This window comes from Dasypus novemcinctus, chromosome 12, assembly GCF_030445035.2.
Source record: "Dasypus novemcinctus isolate mDasNov1 chromosome 12, mDasNov1.1.hap2, whole genome shotgun sequence".
Lineage (NCBI taxonomy): Eukaryota > Metazoa > Chordata > Mammalia > Cingulata > Dasypodidae > Dasypus > Dasypus novemcinctus.
Genome location: NC_080684.1, coordinates 38,503,008 through 38,518,426, shown reverse-complemented (window position 1 = coordinate 38,518,426; position 15,419 = coordinate 38,503,008). Strand labels below are relative to the sequence as shown.

Sequence of the window (15,419 nt, the reverse complement as noted above, 5' to 3'; positions counted from 1 at the left end):
TTTCAGACTTCTCACCGGTAAGAGGTGGGTGATAATAATACCTGCCTTAACAGGTTGTTTCTGAGGATCAGAACGAATGGGCATAAAGCACTTATCACCTTGCTTGACACATAAACGATGACTTGACTTTCCTTAGGACTTTCAGCTATGTGGTCTCCGAGGAACACAAACTACAGCCACCCCGGGTAAATTCCACGAGTCGCTGTAGTCCTGGTCACAGTGTCCGCTTGGCTAGGGCATACGGCCGTGCTGCTGCAGGCGCTGCTGTCCCGGTGCGGGGCGGCCGGCATCCCCACGCCGCTCAGTTCAGTGAAGACCACCCTTGGAAACGCTGTGGGCCTCATCTGTCAGTCGGAAGGCCTGAACAAAACAGGTTTCCCAGAAGACGGCAGTGTCAGGCCCCGGCCAAGAGCCCCCACCCGCGGCCTGCCCTGCGGCCTTCACACGCGCCAGCCCCCACGGCCGCAGGGGCCAGTTCCCGGGCATCACCCTGCGGGTTCTGCTTCTCGGACAGAACCCCGACTGGTAGAGTCCTTAAGCTGGCTGGCCTTGACTTCCACACCATGGAGCTCTTACAGACTGTGCTGTAGGTCTCACCCTGCTGTCAGCCATCTCCAGGCCCAGTGCTGGGTGCCTCACCCGTTAGGAGTCACCAGATCGACCTCTTGGACTTTCTCCTCAGGATCATCCCAAACTCCCCCGCAGAGGCCTGCCTTTCCCTCCCAAATTCCTCCCAGCACCTCTGCGCATGGCATTTCTGCCCTGGCCCTTTACTTCTGGCTTGGGGGATAACAAGCATTTAAACTGTTGCTTTCCCCATTTAAGCTACTTCCTAAGGATTTCTCTGCAATCAGTTAATCCTTATTACTCACTGAGCATCCATGTAGATGCAGAAGATATTGTTAAGCTCTTGGGAGGAAACAAGGAAAACTATACCATTCTACTTTAACAAGCTTAAAGGAAACAAAATGAATTCAAAATCACTACAGAAGGGTCCACAGCTATTATTATACTCTTATTGTTTATGTATGTTTATGTGTGAGTGATATACTTCAATGAATTAATTTAAATATATATAATGCAGTATACCATATTAATAAATGGATCATCTTGTAAGATCAAAAAAAAATTATTACAGAAGGACAGAGAATATGATAGGCTGTTGAAATTCAGAAAAGCAAACACGGGATGCAGATGTGGCTCAACTGACAAAGCATCTATGCGAGGTCCAGGATTCAAACCCAGGGCCTTCTGGCCTGTGTGGTGAGCTGGCCCACGCACAGTGCTGCCCCTTGCAAGGAGTGCCGTGCCACATAGGGGAGCCCCACGCACAAGGAGTGCATCCCATAAGGAGAGCCACCCCACACAAAAAAAGTGCAGCCCACCCAGAAGTGGCGCCGCACACACGGAAAGCTGATGCAGCAAGATGACACATCAAAAAGAGACACAGATTCCCGTGCCGCTGACAAGAATACAAGCAGACACAGAAGAACACACAGTGAATGAACACAGAGAGCAGACAAAGGGGGGGGGGGAGGAAGGGGAGAGAAATAAATAAAATAAATCTTAAAAAAAAAGGAAAGCAAAAAAAATAGTTTGGACTGGAAGAATCAGGGAAGGTTGAATGAAAGGATTGTTCGAACTTGACCTTAAAGGATGAAAAGAATTTTGATGAATACTGTGTTAGTTCACCAAAGGGGTACCAATGCAAAGTACCAGAATTTTGCCTTTTATAAAGGGTATTTATTTGGGGCAAAAGCTTACAGTCCCAAGGCCAGGGAAAGTCCAACTCAAGGTACCATGAGAGGTGCTTCCTCACCAAAGTCAGCGGCCGCGTGCGGAAGCAAGATGGCGGCGGTCTCTGAAGAGTTTCAGCCTTCCCTCCTGCGCTTCCTCTTCCTCTTGAGGCCCCGTGGGCCCAGCCTCTGCCCGATCTCACTGTAGGCTGGCATGGGGCTTGTCTCTCAGGACTTCTTGTATCAGTTTCAGCTCTCTGCCCAAGGTCAGTTGTAACCTATCAGGTAAATGGTTCATCGCTCCACCAGGGCTTAAGCCGTCTGAGCTTTCTCCTGTCACATGGCAGGGTCAAAAATGACAAAGTTCTTTGCTCTGTGTGCTTTTTGTTGTTGCTGCTGTTTGTTTGTTTTGAGGTACCAGGGGCCAGGGATTGAATCTGGGACACTGTATGCGGGAAGCCAGCACTCAAGCACTGAGCCACATTGGCTTCCCTGAGTCGGTTTGTTCATTTGTTTTGCTTGTTGTTTTTTCAGGAGGAACTGGAAACAGAACCTGGGACCTCCCGTGTAGGAGGCAGGTGCTCAACCCCTTGAGCCATAGCCGCTCCTCTCTGGGTATCTTGTAAAAAAACAGAAATTTGTTTTATTTATTTATTTATTTATTTATCCCTCCTCCCCCATGCCACTTGCACTCACTGTCTGCTCTCTGTGTCCATTTGCAGCACATTCTTCTGTGTCTGCTTGTCTTCTCTTCTCTTCTTCTCTTTAGGAGGCACCAGGAACCAATCCTGGGATCTTCTGACGTGGGAGAGAGGCACTCAATTGCTCGAGCCACCTCAGTTCCCTGCTTTGCTGTGTCTCTCGTTGTCTTTCCTCTGTGCCTCCTTTTTGTTGCGTCAGCTCTCCTCACAGGCCAGCTCTCCAGGCGGACCAGCCTGCCTTCACTAGGAGGGCCTGGAATTGCACCTGGGACCTCCTGTATGGTAGATGGGCCAATCCTTGAGCCACATGCACTTCCCATGGGTAGCTTCTTGAGTGAGTGTCCATTTATATCAAGCCCAGCAAAGGGGTGGAGACGCAACCTGAGTCTGATGTAGTCGAATCAAAAAGCCTAATCTTAACAGGTAATTTAAATCGGACACCTCAGCTGAACTCAATGCCATCAAGGGGTATCACACCCAGAGGAACAGATTCGTTTACAAACAATCTTTCTCTTTTTAGGATTCATAAATAATCTCAAACTGCCACAAATGCTGGAGGAGGACATTCCAGAAGAGGGGAAATACACTCCAATGTGTCTAGGGGCCAGGCTTGGTGTGAGCGAGTGGAGTTCCAAGAGAGAAAGCTGGAAAGAACAGTTGGGATCAGATTTTAGAGGCCTTGACGGCCAGACTAGAGAATTTATTATGCAGGCAGTGGGGAGCGGGGGATGAGGAGCGGGGGAAGGAATGATGGTGGCGGAAAGGGGGGAAACGGGATCAGAACTGTGCACTAGCCGAGCCCATGAGTCCTCCCGGTGAGGCAGGTGGGAAGGGAGAGGCTGGGGGTGGGAGCCCATTCTGACTGCACCTGCAGCCAGCCCCCGCTTACCCAACAGCAACTCTGTGGGGTCGGCTCTTGGAAGGAAAATCTTCGACAAAACCCTAAAACAAGCATTGAATAAATAAACTCATGGACACAAGAAAACACAAGCATCGTTAAAACACACACACAACACTTGTTCACCCACCCGCGCTTCAGACCCTCCCTCAGCTGACTCTAGCCCAGATTTGCAGGCCTCTTCCCTCGTCCTCCACGACATCTCCCGCTGCGAGCTTCCCTTCCGCCGCCTCCCACTACCGCTTGGCTCCGCAGAGGCCATCCTCCGCTCTCTCCTTCTCTGCCACACCCTCCTCCACACTCTCTGGGCCCTTTCCTTCCATCTCGTGGTCCTCGACCCAGGCCTGCCTATCCACATGCTGTTTGCCATCCGCCTGGACGTCCCACTGCCGCCTCTACGTTCTCATCTTCCTCTCAAAACCTGCTCCCCCAGACCCTCAGCCAAAACCCAGGGGGCAGTAATCCAACGCTCTTCCCTCTCATTTCCTCTACTGAGTCTATATTCTAAATAGTTCTCAAACCCATTCCTGCCTCAACGTTCCCACTTCCACCCCTTCAGGCATTTGTCGGCTCGCTGAATTCTTATAGCAGTCTCCTAATTAGTTTTCTACCTCCCTCTCACTGCTATCAAAATTGTTTTAAAACATAAATCTGATCCTATAACTCTGCTGCAGCTAAAGCTCAATAAAATTTTCTTGACTAATTTATGAGATCTTTTCCGGTCTAAAATTCTGTGATTCAGGGAAAGGATAAAAATTTAAAAAATAATTGAGAACGTGCCATATATCCCCACCCCACTCCACCCAAAACTAAATTTGGATTTTCATATTTGGGGTTTTCTTAACAATCCCATAGGCAGCAAGCAACAACCGCAGATTCCATGCCGGTGTTGGTACTCCTCTAGCTCATTTCTGAGCCCCATCTGCGTTATGGGTGATAAGTAAACGCTGACGGATAACTCACTCTCTTCCTGATCTCTATCTTCATTTCTGTAAACAAGGCTGGGAACGGATTCCTAGGTGTCATTTCAACTCTTGCCACAAGAGGGCACCAGGGAGACCCGGTTTGTGTTAAAACCTTCTGGCCACCAGATGGCGTCCAAACACCACCTTAATGGAGGCGATTTAGCCCAGGTGGCCGTCAGACCCAGTTTTCTTTCCTTTTTTTAATATTTATTTTTATTTATTTGTTTGTTTATTTCTCCCCCACCCCGCCTCGTTGTTTTGCGCTCACTATCTGCTCTCTGTCCGTTCTTATGTGATCTTTTTTTTAGGAGGCTCTGGGAACCGAACCAGGACCTCCCAAGAGGGAGGGAGGTGCCCGATATCCTGAGTCACCTCCATTTCCAGAACCAGTTTTCTTTACGCCCTCCCCCTGAAAAGTAAAATCTCTCCCACAGGTGACCAAATACTTCAGTAGTCTAAAGCTACACGTCACCTTGCTTAGGAAAAGGAGCAGCCCCAAAAACTGTTTAAAAATTGGAGAGGCCCGGTTCGAGCCCAAATAAAAGAGCCTGAAATTTGAATGTGGAGTGAGCATTTAGGTGAATCCAAAGAATCGTTTAGTTTTTGAGTTTTGTTTTGTTTTGTTTTTTAGGTGTCTTAATAGTGTTTTGGTTAAGAAAATAACAAACATAAAATTAAAAGCGAAACAAAAATTCCTAATAGAAAAGTCCTTGGAGAAGAAAAATCCCAACATCACTATCAAATTATATTCCTGAAAGCCTAGTGCTCTTGCCATGGAGCTAACAAGGAAAATGAGAGGCGTTTGTGAAACAAAAAAATCCCTTGTAGGAGACAGTTTTGCTGAGCAGAGAAAAAAGTCCAGGCCAGTCCTGCTTTGAGTTGTCCAGAGGGTAATTATCAGTCCTACCTGCCAGGACAGGGTCCTTGCGGACCAGTCTGTGGGAGGGGGCAGGGAGGGGGGCGAGAGCACATCCTCCAAACCTGCATGAAGGAAGTTGTTCCAACTTGCTTTGGCTTGAAAGGCAGCAAACTCAGGAGAGGGATTTTTCCTGTTTGTCCTGGAACCTCTGGAATTTGTGTTCTCCCTAAATGCTTTCAGGTCCTCCCATTAAAGACAGGGGGGGTAGTCATTTACCTCAAGAATTTCCATTAAAAACAAAGTTTCACCCCCAGATAGTGAGAAAAGACCGCACCGGGGGTGCACGGCGCTCCGTTCAGGAGAACGAAGCATGCAGGCTGCCAGGAAGCCTCTTGGTTATTTCAATTTTGGAGGCCCCCGAAGAAGTCATTCCAAGCTTGTTTTTCTTCTTCATAGTCTGGAGCTGTTTTTCCCCAGCTAAAAGAGAACTGTTTACAGGAAAGCTGATTATGAGAGGTATTCTTATCCAAAAAAAAAAAAAAAAATTACCCAATCCCCCACAAAATGTGTGTGCCTTCCCTGCCTCGCACAAGCCGCTTCTTAGCTCCTCTGCTAGACTGTGGGCCTCGCCAGGGCAGGCCTGGGGCTGCTCTGTGTACCACTCTCTCCCCAGCCCTTAGCAAAACAGCACAAAACGTACATCTAATAAACAGTTATTGAACGAATAAATGAGTGAAGAGAAAGTTTAGTGTCATCCAAATTCTACCAAACGCAAGCAGGGAGAAAATGGAATCCCGGCTGGTTTCTACGCTGAGGGCTCTTTCCACGGTGAACGGGACTATTAAGACCCCTGCTCTTGTTCCAGTAGAGCCTAATTATAATTACTGTTCATTCACCTGTGTTCACCAAGAAGCACTACTTAAGCCAATTACTGACACTAAAACAGAAATGTGAAATTTCTCTGTTGATGGCAATCTACTTACATATGTCCTAATTTCACTCTCTTGTTAGAAGGCTCTCCTGACAAATCTCTTTATAAAAGCCAAGTCCTCCCCTAATTGAGCCTAATCACGGCCTAACCATTAGCACACTGCTAAGAGCTGGCCTGGGGAGTGAGGAGGCCTGGAGCTGAGGCCCAGCTCGGCCACTTGGAGCCCTGCGACCCAGAGCCGGTCAGCTTCCTGGAGCCCCTTCCCCACCTGGTAATGCCTCCTCTCAGGTCAGCTTCCTGGAGCCCCTTCCCCACCTGGTAATGCCTCCTCTCAGGGCTGGCGTGGCCCTGGGAACTGTCAGATCCCCCTACTCGCACCACCAGCCAGAGCAGCCAAGCCACCTGAGACACCTCAGGCTGACGCATCCAGGCCGTAGTAACAGCCACCTGCAACACGAGAGAGAAGGCAGGCTACGTCCTCACGGATCCACCTCCAGCCCTCTCTCAGTCTCCACCTTTGTACACCCTTCAGAACAAGATGGACGGCCACCGCTCACGCACACGCGCGCCCTTCCTCAGGGGCTCCTCCTCACGCGCCTCCACTGCTCCCACGCCAAGCTCGCAAAATCTCAGTGTCCAGTGACGGCTTCTTTCTTACCGGTCAGTATGACTAAGCGTTCAAGGGCCAAAGAGGGCAAGGGTGGTAGAGAAGCAATCCCATCTCCAACAGGCTGCGGTCGAGTGGTGGAAATACACACAGCCATACGCATGGCAGAAAAGGGGCACATTTCCCTCATATTCACAAATCCCTTACAAATCAAGTAAGAAAACCAGCGAGGAAAAAGCAAACCACCCAAGAGAAAAGTGAACATAAACAAACAAAAAACAGAAAGGCAAGAGCCCTGTGAAAATATGCTCAGGCTTACTCATAATTAAGACAAAGCAAAGCAATGAGACGCCATTTTTCACCTATCGGATTAACAGAAGTGATAATGTGCAGGGTTGGCAAGAGTGGGGAGAAACGAGCACTCTGAGACGTGACTGACAGGCTAATAAACGGGCAGTTAACAATATCAAACATTTCAATGCATATCTCAATTACATTAAATCAACTTCTGTTCTTCAAAAGTCACCAACCTGGTGAGAGCAGTTTTGGTATTGGATGGCAGTGGCCGTAGCACACCCTTGTGGAGGTGATTAGCACCACTAAGCTGCAACTTTGAAAGGGGTTAAAACGGGAAATTTTAGACAGTATATCTGTGACCAGAATAAAATGTATTAAAGTCATAGGGTACAAACAGTGTACCCTAATGTACACTATGGACAACAATTAATAGTGTAATTATACTGATACTGTTTTATCAATTGTAACAACAATATACTTCACTAATGCAAAGTATTAATAATAGGCAAAACCGGGAGGGAGGAACAGGGGTAACATGAGAACTCTGTATTTCCTGAATGATTTTCCTGTAAACCTACAACTTCTCTAATAAAAAAAAAGTTACACATTTAAAAAGTGAAAAGATAATTAATAGATTGCAAAACATTTAACTGACAAGACTAGTAAGTACAATATATAATGAAATTCTATAAATAAGAAAAGAACAATCCAACAATCCAATAGGAAAAAAAATGGAAAAGGCAATTCCTGTAAGAGGAAATTGCTGGCTAAAATATACATGAAAATACATCCACCCTCACAGGGAATTAGACAAATGTAAATGAACATCACAACCAGAAAGCACTGCACACCAACCAAATTCTTCAAAATGCCAGGGTCTGATAATACCAACCAAGTGTTGGTGAGGATAGATTGTAACTCTGATTGATGGCAATGTGTAAATTAGCACAAACTGCTTTGGAGAACAATTTCTAATATCACTGAAGATTCCCATCTTCTATACCCAGCAATTCCACTCCTAGTCACGTAGCCTAGGGAAATTCCTACACATGTGCAACCGGGAGACGTGGAAAAGAATGTTCACAGTAGCATTGTTTGTAATGGGAAAATAAAACTGGTACAACTTTAATGCCTGTTAATTAGAAAATGGGTACAAAAGTTGTGGAATATTCATATAATTTGAAGTTATTCAATAATGAAAATAAAGTAGATCCAAAAAAAACATCAAAATGAAAAAAAAAATGGTATGGTACAAGCATGGAAGAATCTCAGAAATATAATATTGTGGGAAACGGACTTGGCCCAGTGGTTAGGGCGTCCGTCTACCATATGGGAGGTCCACGGTTCAAACTCCGGGCCTCCTTGACCCGTGTGCAGCTGGCCCATGCGCAGTGCTGATGCGCGCAAGGACTGCCCTGCCACGCAGGGGTGTCCCCCGTGTAGGGGAGCCCCACGCGCAAGGATTGCGCCCCGTAAGGAGAGCCGCCCAGCGCCAAAGAAAGTGCAGCCTGCCCAGGAATGGCGCCGCCCATACTTCCCGTGCCGCTGATGACAACAGAAGCGGACAAAGAAACAAGACGCAGCAAATAGACACAGAGAACAGACAACCAGGGGAGGGGGGGAATTAAATAAATCTTTAAAAAAAAAAAGAAATATAATATTGAGCAAAAGATGCAAGAGGAATACTTACAGCAAAATACCATTTATATAAAAGATAAAATCATGAAAAGCAGGGAATCATTGCAGAGGAATGATAAACACCAAATTCAAGCCTTGGTGTCCTCCAAGTGGAAATAAAGGGTTGGCTCTCAGGCTGGTACAAAGGGGAATTGACTTGTGTTGGCAGGGTTCCGTTTTTTAAGCTAGGTGATGGGGTATTTATTCTATTATTCTTTTTGTCTTTTTGTATGTCTTTAATGGTGCAGAATGAAATTTTTTTAAAGTAAGGTACATATATTTTCACCTAGTTCCACTGCGAGGAATTTATCTTACGTATTAATACAAGCACAAGTATGCAACAATATATACAAAGATGCTTATTGTGGCAGTTTCCAAAAGATAAAAAGAAACCTGAAAATGACCTAAATATGGGAATATTATATAAAATAGCCAATGAAACACTGGAGTTGGACAGTCATTAAAAAGAACGGAATCTTGACTGGTTTCTACATTGAATGTTGACCTGTATGTATAAATGGATATCTATCACAGAAATAAACCATTAGTGTAAAAAATTAGATTAGATGTGAATATATATACTCACATATTATATATGTGTCTGTGTGTGTATAAAACAAAAAATTTCTGAAAGGTCACAGGAAACCATTAACTTCAGTCATCTCAGGAGAAGGGACTTCTCTGTTTCTTTTTTTTTTTTAGCTTTATTTTTTATTTATTTCTCCCCATCCCCACTCCAACCCACCCCCCACTCTCTTTGTCCCTTCGCCATGTGTTGTCTGCTCTCTTTGTCCCTTCGCCATGTATTCTTCTATGTCTGTTGTTTTCTCATTAGGTGGCTCTGGGAACCGATCCTGCGACCTTCCGGAGTGGAGAGGCAATTACTCTCTTGTGCCACCTCAGCTCCCCTGTTCTGCTATGTCTTCTTCTTTTCTCCCCTCTGTGTCTCTTCTTGCGTCATCTTGCTGCACCAGAGCTCTGCATGGGCCGGCACTCCTGTGTGGGGTGGCTTTTCCCGTGTGGGGCGGCTTTTCCCGTGTGAGGCGGCATTCCCACCCCACGCAGGGTGGCTCTTCTGCAGGGGGCCGCATTTCCGCATGGGCCAGCACTCTGCTTGAGCCAGCTTGCCCTCACCAGGAGGCCCTGGACATCAAACCCTGGACCTCCTACATGGTAGGCGGGAGCCTGATTGGTTGAGCCACATCCGTTGTCCTTTTCTGTTTCATTTTATACCCTTCAGAATGATTTGCATATCTGTTTAACCATTAGTGTGTATTATCTTTATAATGCAAACAAATGAAAAAAATAAATAACAGCATAAGATTAGGATGCTGGTCTGCCAAGATTTTACTTTAAAAACAAAAATCACATGAAATTCTTTCAATCATTTTTTTCTACGTACCTCTTCAGGGGATTGCTACCATAAAGAAATAAACCCTAGGGAAACGGACTTTGGCCCAGTGGTTAGGGCGTCCGTCTACCACATGGGAGGTCCGTGGTTCAAGCCCCGGGCCCCCTTGACCCGTGTGGAGCTGGCCCAAGCGCAGTGCTGATGCGCGCAAGGAGTGCCCTACCAACAGGGGTGTCCCTCGCGTAGGGGAGTCCCACGCGCAAGGAGTGCACCCCATAAGGAGACGCCCAGCGCGAAGGAGGGAGCAGCCTGCCGAGGAATGGTGCCGCCCACACTTCCCGTGCCACTGACGACAACAGAAGCGGACAAAGAAACAAGACGCAGCAAAAAGACACAGAGAACAGACAACCGGGGGAGGGGAGGGGAATTAAATAAATAAATAAATAAATCTTTAAAAAAAAAAAAAAAAAAAAAAGAAATAAACCCTAAAGGAGGTTGCTTTGTATAAATACTACTGCAGTTGGAGTGAATTATTTGGGGCTCTTTTGCAGCTTTCTGTAACTTATGCAAAGCATTTTACTCATATTTGCTTTATTTCAAATCATGATTTTAGAAATCATAAACTTTTTTCATCTCAAAGAGTTTGTTTCTAAGAAACATATTCAAAGAAGTAATAAGGACGTTAGCAGAAGCACGTCAGCAGAGAGGCCAGCGCCAGGGACATCAGGCATCGCTGTTCCGCCTGCCGGCCCAGAGACAGCACCCCGACCTCCTGCCTGGGAGCTGCCCTGGCCCTGCTCAGAGCTTCGCATCCGTGACTGGTGGCTGGGCAGAGCCATTGGCATCGTGGCCAGAGTCAGCCCTCGGCTCATAGAGTGGGCACACCCAAGGGTCTGCAAAGCCTTCTGGGGCCTGGGCCTGGCGGAAAAAGAAGAGGCTGAGTGTCAAGACAGAGGGTCCAAGAGCAGGGAAACCCCAGAAGCGAAGCCCAGCCTGGCCTGGGGCCAGGGGTGGGAGCAGAGCCAAGCAATTGGGACTGAGGACTGCCCCACTCCATCAAAACCAGAACTGCATTGTTCGTGTTCATTTTATTTGACTACCAGGGAAAACGTATTTCCAAAATACGAGGCTAAAAATAAAAGTTTGAAAATCTTCGAACTAGAGGGTACTCACAGATGTTCTGAAACATCATAATAAAACTTTTTTACAACTCTTCCTTCATTTCTGCAGCTGTTAATAACAATAGGACCGATAATACCTGCTCTCCCAAACCTTGCAGGGTGGCCGGAAGCTTCGGATGAGGTAATATCCATCTTCAGCTAAGAGGCCCTTAGGAAACAAATTTATTATTTCCTTCCTTCATAATGGAGGGTATTTCCAGTTCAAATAATTAGTCATCCAAACAAGACCAAGGGTTTCTAGAAGAAGGAGGAGGAGGAAGAGGGGGACAACAACAACAACATCTCAGTTGCAGAGATGATGGCTGTGGGTGCCTGCCATCTGAAGGGAACAGGGGTGAGGAGGCTAGGGGCGTGGCAGAGGGGGCACCACGCACGCCACACACACGCCACGTGCTGAGTGCTGTGCAGTACAGCGCTTTATTTCATCTAATCCTCACAGACTATGAGGCAAGTGTTGTTATCTCCATTTTACAGATGAGAAAACTAAAGCTAAAGACAATAAAAACCACAGCCAAGGACAGGCAGAGATACCATCACACAGGCCGGTCCTAAACTTTCACAAGCTGGCCGCCAGCTCCGCCTAACCTGGGAGTTCCCTGGCCCTGTATCTCCTCCTACACGTTATCTCCTTTAAGGCGGATGGTCTCTTTCATCCCTTGAGTTACGTCCTCGGTGCAGATACTCTTTCCTGGGGAAAGACATTTCGCAGTTAAGATCCCACCATCCTGAAAGGAGCTCCTGGGCTAGCCTCCCACACATCCCCCCTCCACCTGAGGGGTCCCCTCTTCTCCCTGCCCCTGAAGCTCAAAATCTCCAGGCTGCTTGCATCTCTCCCCCCCCACTCCCCTGCCACCCCTCCCCAGCCTCATCCTGGGCTCCCCACTCCCACTCCTCATACACCACGCAGCCCAGTGCCTCCCCTCCCCACTAATGACACCCCTGTTCCTCCGGCAGGTCGCCCCCCTCCTTCCTCCCACCCCAGCACCTCAGTCAAGGCCTCGGGAGCCCTCCTCCCCAAGCCTGCAGTACTCATTATCTGCTCTGTTCATCAGGCAAGCAATTATGCCCTGCCTTGTAACTCTCTCCCATTTAGCCTGCAACAGGCATTGAGACCAACTAGTGCTGCTGAATCTCTCCTGTGTCTATAGCTCAATCCCTCCAAACAGTACAAACCTCTTAAAGGCAAAGACTGTTTAGCAGGTTTTGGTTTCTCCCTATAGCGCCTTACACGTAGAAAGTAGGGGCTTGAAATATGTGGTCTATGTGTGGATTTCCTTTTTCTACCCATAAGTTGGCCTCAAACAAAGAAGCCAGTGCTGGTCAGAGTAAGAAGCCAGATTTTGCCAACCACAAATCTCCCATAGGCCTTTTTCTTCTCCACCCCTCAGCCCTGGGTCCTGCGCAGGCCTCCTAGGCGACCAGCGACCCTCGCCCACCCCTGGTCTCAGGGGGGTCTTCTGCCCACGTCCCAGTGAGGCCGCCACAACCCAGATCGGTTTGTTTATTGATTGATGGTGCTGCCTTTCTCTGGTCCAGAGGTTTTTTGAAACATCCCCCTTACAAAATAATAATACATTTCAAACTCCCTAAATGCTGACCCTTTCATCGGGGAAACCACGTCCAGCCTAGCTCAGGGGCTGGTCAAAGCACCCGGGGGCACCCCTGCCCTTGGGAGAGAAAGAAGACACTGCACCTTTAAGTCTGCAGCCAGTTGAGAAAAACAAGCTGTGATTTATATAAGCGGGAAAATCATGTGATTTGCAGGAACGTGGCCTCCTCCTCCCGCGCCCTCCCCGCGTCGCCTCCCGAGCGTCCGGCGGCCCCGGGCGGCGGGGCTGGAGGAGGGGGCGCGGGGCGCGGGGCGCGGGGCGCGGGGCGGGGGGGGGGGGGGGGGCGAGGCCTCCATTCACAAAGCGGGCGCGCGCGGGGGCGGGGAGGGCCGCGCCGCCTCGGGGGCGCAGCACACAGGTCGCCGCCCCAACAGCCTCGCGGTGCCTTCTGCTCAGGGGGACAGGGGGCTCCACAAAGCCAGGAGCTACCCGCGCATCCCTGTCCCCCGGGCCGGCTCTGCCTGCCCCCTCTCACGTGAAAGCGTGCGATAGAGAAACTGAGTCTTCCCCCGAGAGCCAGGGGCCTACACACACCGGCTGCAGTGTCCCGGAACACCTGGCAGGGGCGAGAGCAAGTCAGGAAATAATTTGGTTGGGAAAGGGCAGGAGGAGAATCTGCCCTTTCTAGAGCTGAGAGGCAGTCGTGTTTAGTCCAGAGGACCTAGCTTTCAGGGAGGGAAAGAAGTGGAGTTTTCAGAACGAGCCAAGGAAAACAAATACATGATCTGGAGGCCCTAAGAACCAGCACGGAAATCGTTTAACTATGAGAGGGAGGGTTGCGTAGCTGCATGGAGCCCATGCCTGCATGAAGTTAACTCCGACAGCTTCTGAAGGAAACAGCAATGCTTAAATCCCCCTGAGATGCAGAAACTGAAGCATGGCAAGACTTGAAGGGGTCATCTTGCCATTCCCCTCTCTCTGGAGCACTGTAGCTAGGCCATCCAGGAAGCACTTACCGTGAGAGAGGCCCCGTGTACCTTCCCAAAGCAGGAGAGGCTGAGGGCCCTCTCAAGGGGAAGAGCTGGAAGGAGAGGAGGCAGTCACCCTGTGCCCCATGTCCTTTCCAGAAACCGCAGCGGTGGCCTCCGAAAGAGCCCAAGGAAGGACTCCACCGGTTTCTTGGAGTAACCAGTTCCAGGGGTTAAACCTAAATACTGGTTTATTTTCTAACATTGGTCATCTGCTGGGGACGAGGCATTAGCCCAGTGCTGTCACATGGAGGAAAAAAAGGCAGTGAACCAAGTTGCCAAGGTACCCTCTCACTGTGACCTCTGCCGTGGGTCTGGGTACCACCCGGGCCTGGCAAATTTCAACCGGCCCTCTGCACCCCACACAGCCAGCTGGGCCCTGGGAGGTCATCCTGTCTGTCCTCCCATCCCTCCTCCCGTCCCCCATGCCCCATCAGCTGAGATCATTTTAGGAACAGATTCTCCAATGCCCTCTGTCACACCAACAGGGAGAAGCTTCTTCCTGTAGGAGAACGCTCAATTTAGGCAAATATTCTTGATTGTTCTTTAAATCCTGAAGAAGAAAATTATAAGTTAACACAAGGATTCAAGAGAATAGTCCTGTGGGTGCAGCCAGACAGCAGCGTCACTCGTGCAGTTATTTGGTGAGTGCCTTCTATGTGCCTGCACTGAACTGGGCACTGAGGCACAATGTGGACAAGACGAGCATGGCCCCTGGCCTGAGGGCCCACATGCTGCTCCCCTACTCGGCCTGCCAGGCCAGAGGCCACAGAGAGCTGTCTCTCCTCCACCACCATCTCTCTGTCCCTTCCCCAGCCCACCCCCAGCAGGTGTTGCCCCCAGCCCCAGCTGCATATGCTTCGTGCACTCTGCCAAGAGCTTCCTCTGTCAGAGAGTGCTAACGCTAACTCTCTGGGGATTGGGTGGTGGGTATAAGAAGTCACCGAAATGCCTGTCCAGAAAAATGAGATCAAAGTTGGCAGCATCCTGGGCACCTTCCAAAGAGCCACCAAAATCTGTAATTTAATTCAGGCCCCACTTCACTCGGTGCCTCCTGCTTTGTCTCCCTCTTCGCGCTCTTTCTGACATGCCTGGCTGCCCCCATTTGGGTCTCGCCTTTCCTCAGCTTCATAACCACAGGCGTGTCAGCCCCCACCCTCCAACCCTCCCAGACCACCGGCCCTGCCTCCCTCCCAGCCTTTTCCTTGAGTCCTCTCTCTCTGGCTTCCCTCAGCCATCACACCCCAGCCCAACAGAGCACAGAGGGAAGCCTGGCAGTGAGACTGTGGTGAGCAACATTTTACGTGAACAGAGATTATGGGCCCAAACAGACAACACTCTGGAGGCCACAAACGCTGTTACCTTCAGAGAAGACAGATCGGACCCCTGAGGTTCTTTAAATGCACCGAGGAGGGCAATGAGTGAGTGAAGTCAGCTCATGTCAGACACTGTCGATTCCAGGTAATGAGGCCTCAGTAGTAAAAGGGCCTTCCAAGGCCTGCTAAATTCCACTCTGCTTCAAATTAGCCTCCCAGTAAACGAGGGGGCTGTACTAGCTGGTCTTTCGGGTCCTCCTAGGCCCAAGCACTGAGGCTCTTCCGTCGTCCCCCCACCCCCGCCCACACCGTTTACAACACT

General features: G+C 49.1%; 2 long non-coding RNA genes across 2 annotated transcripts; both read right to left on the bottom strand.

Annotated features, from left to right (window-relative positions):
• Positions 1 to 1,731: 1,731 nt before the first annotated feature.
• On the bottom strand, positions 1,732 to 3,434 carry LOC131280749 (uncharacterized). The gene is made up of 3 exons (XR_009188443.2): positions 3,327 to 3,434; positions 2,433 to 3,081; positions 1,732 to 2,355 (listed from the first exon to the last, which is right to left on the bottom strand). It is a non-coding gene; the product is annotated as an uncharacterized lncRNA (long non-coding RNA).
• Positions 3,435 to 10,596: 7,162 nt separating this feature from the next.
• Positions 10,597 to 12,034, bottom strand: LOC111761339 (uncharacterized). The gene is made up of 2 exons (XR_002794740.2): positions 11,789 to 12,034; positions 10,597 to 11,440 (listed from the first exon to the last, which is right to left on the bottom strand). It is a non-coding gene; the product is annotated as an uncharacterized lncRNA (long non-coding RNA).
• Between the last annotated feature and the right edge of the window lie 3,385 nt (positions 12,035 to 15,419).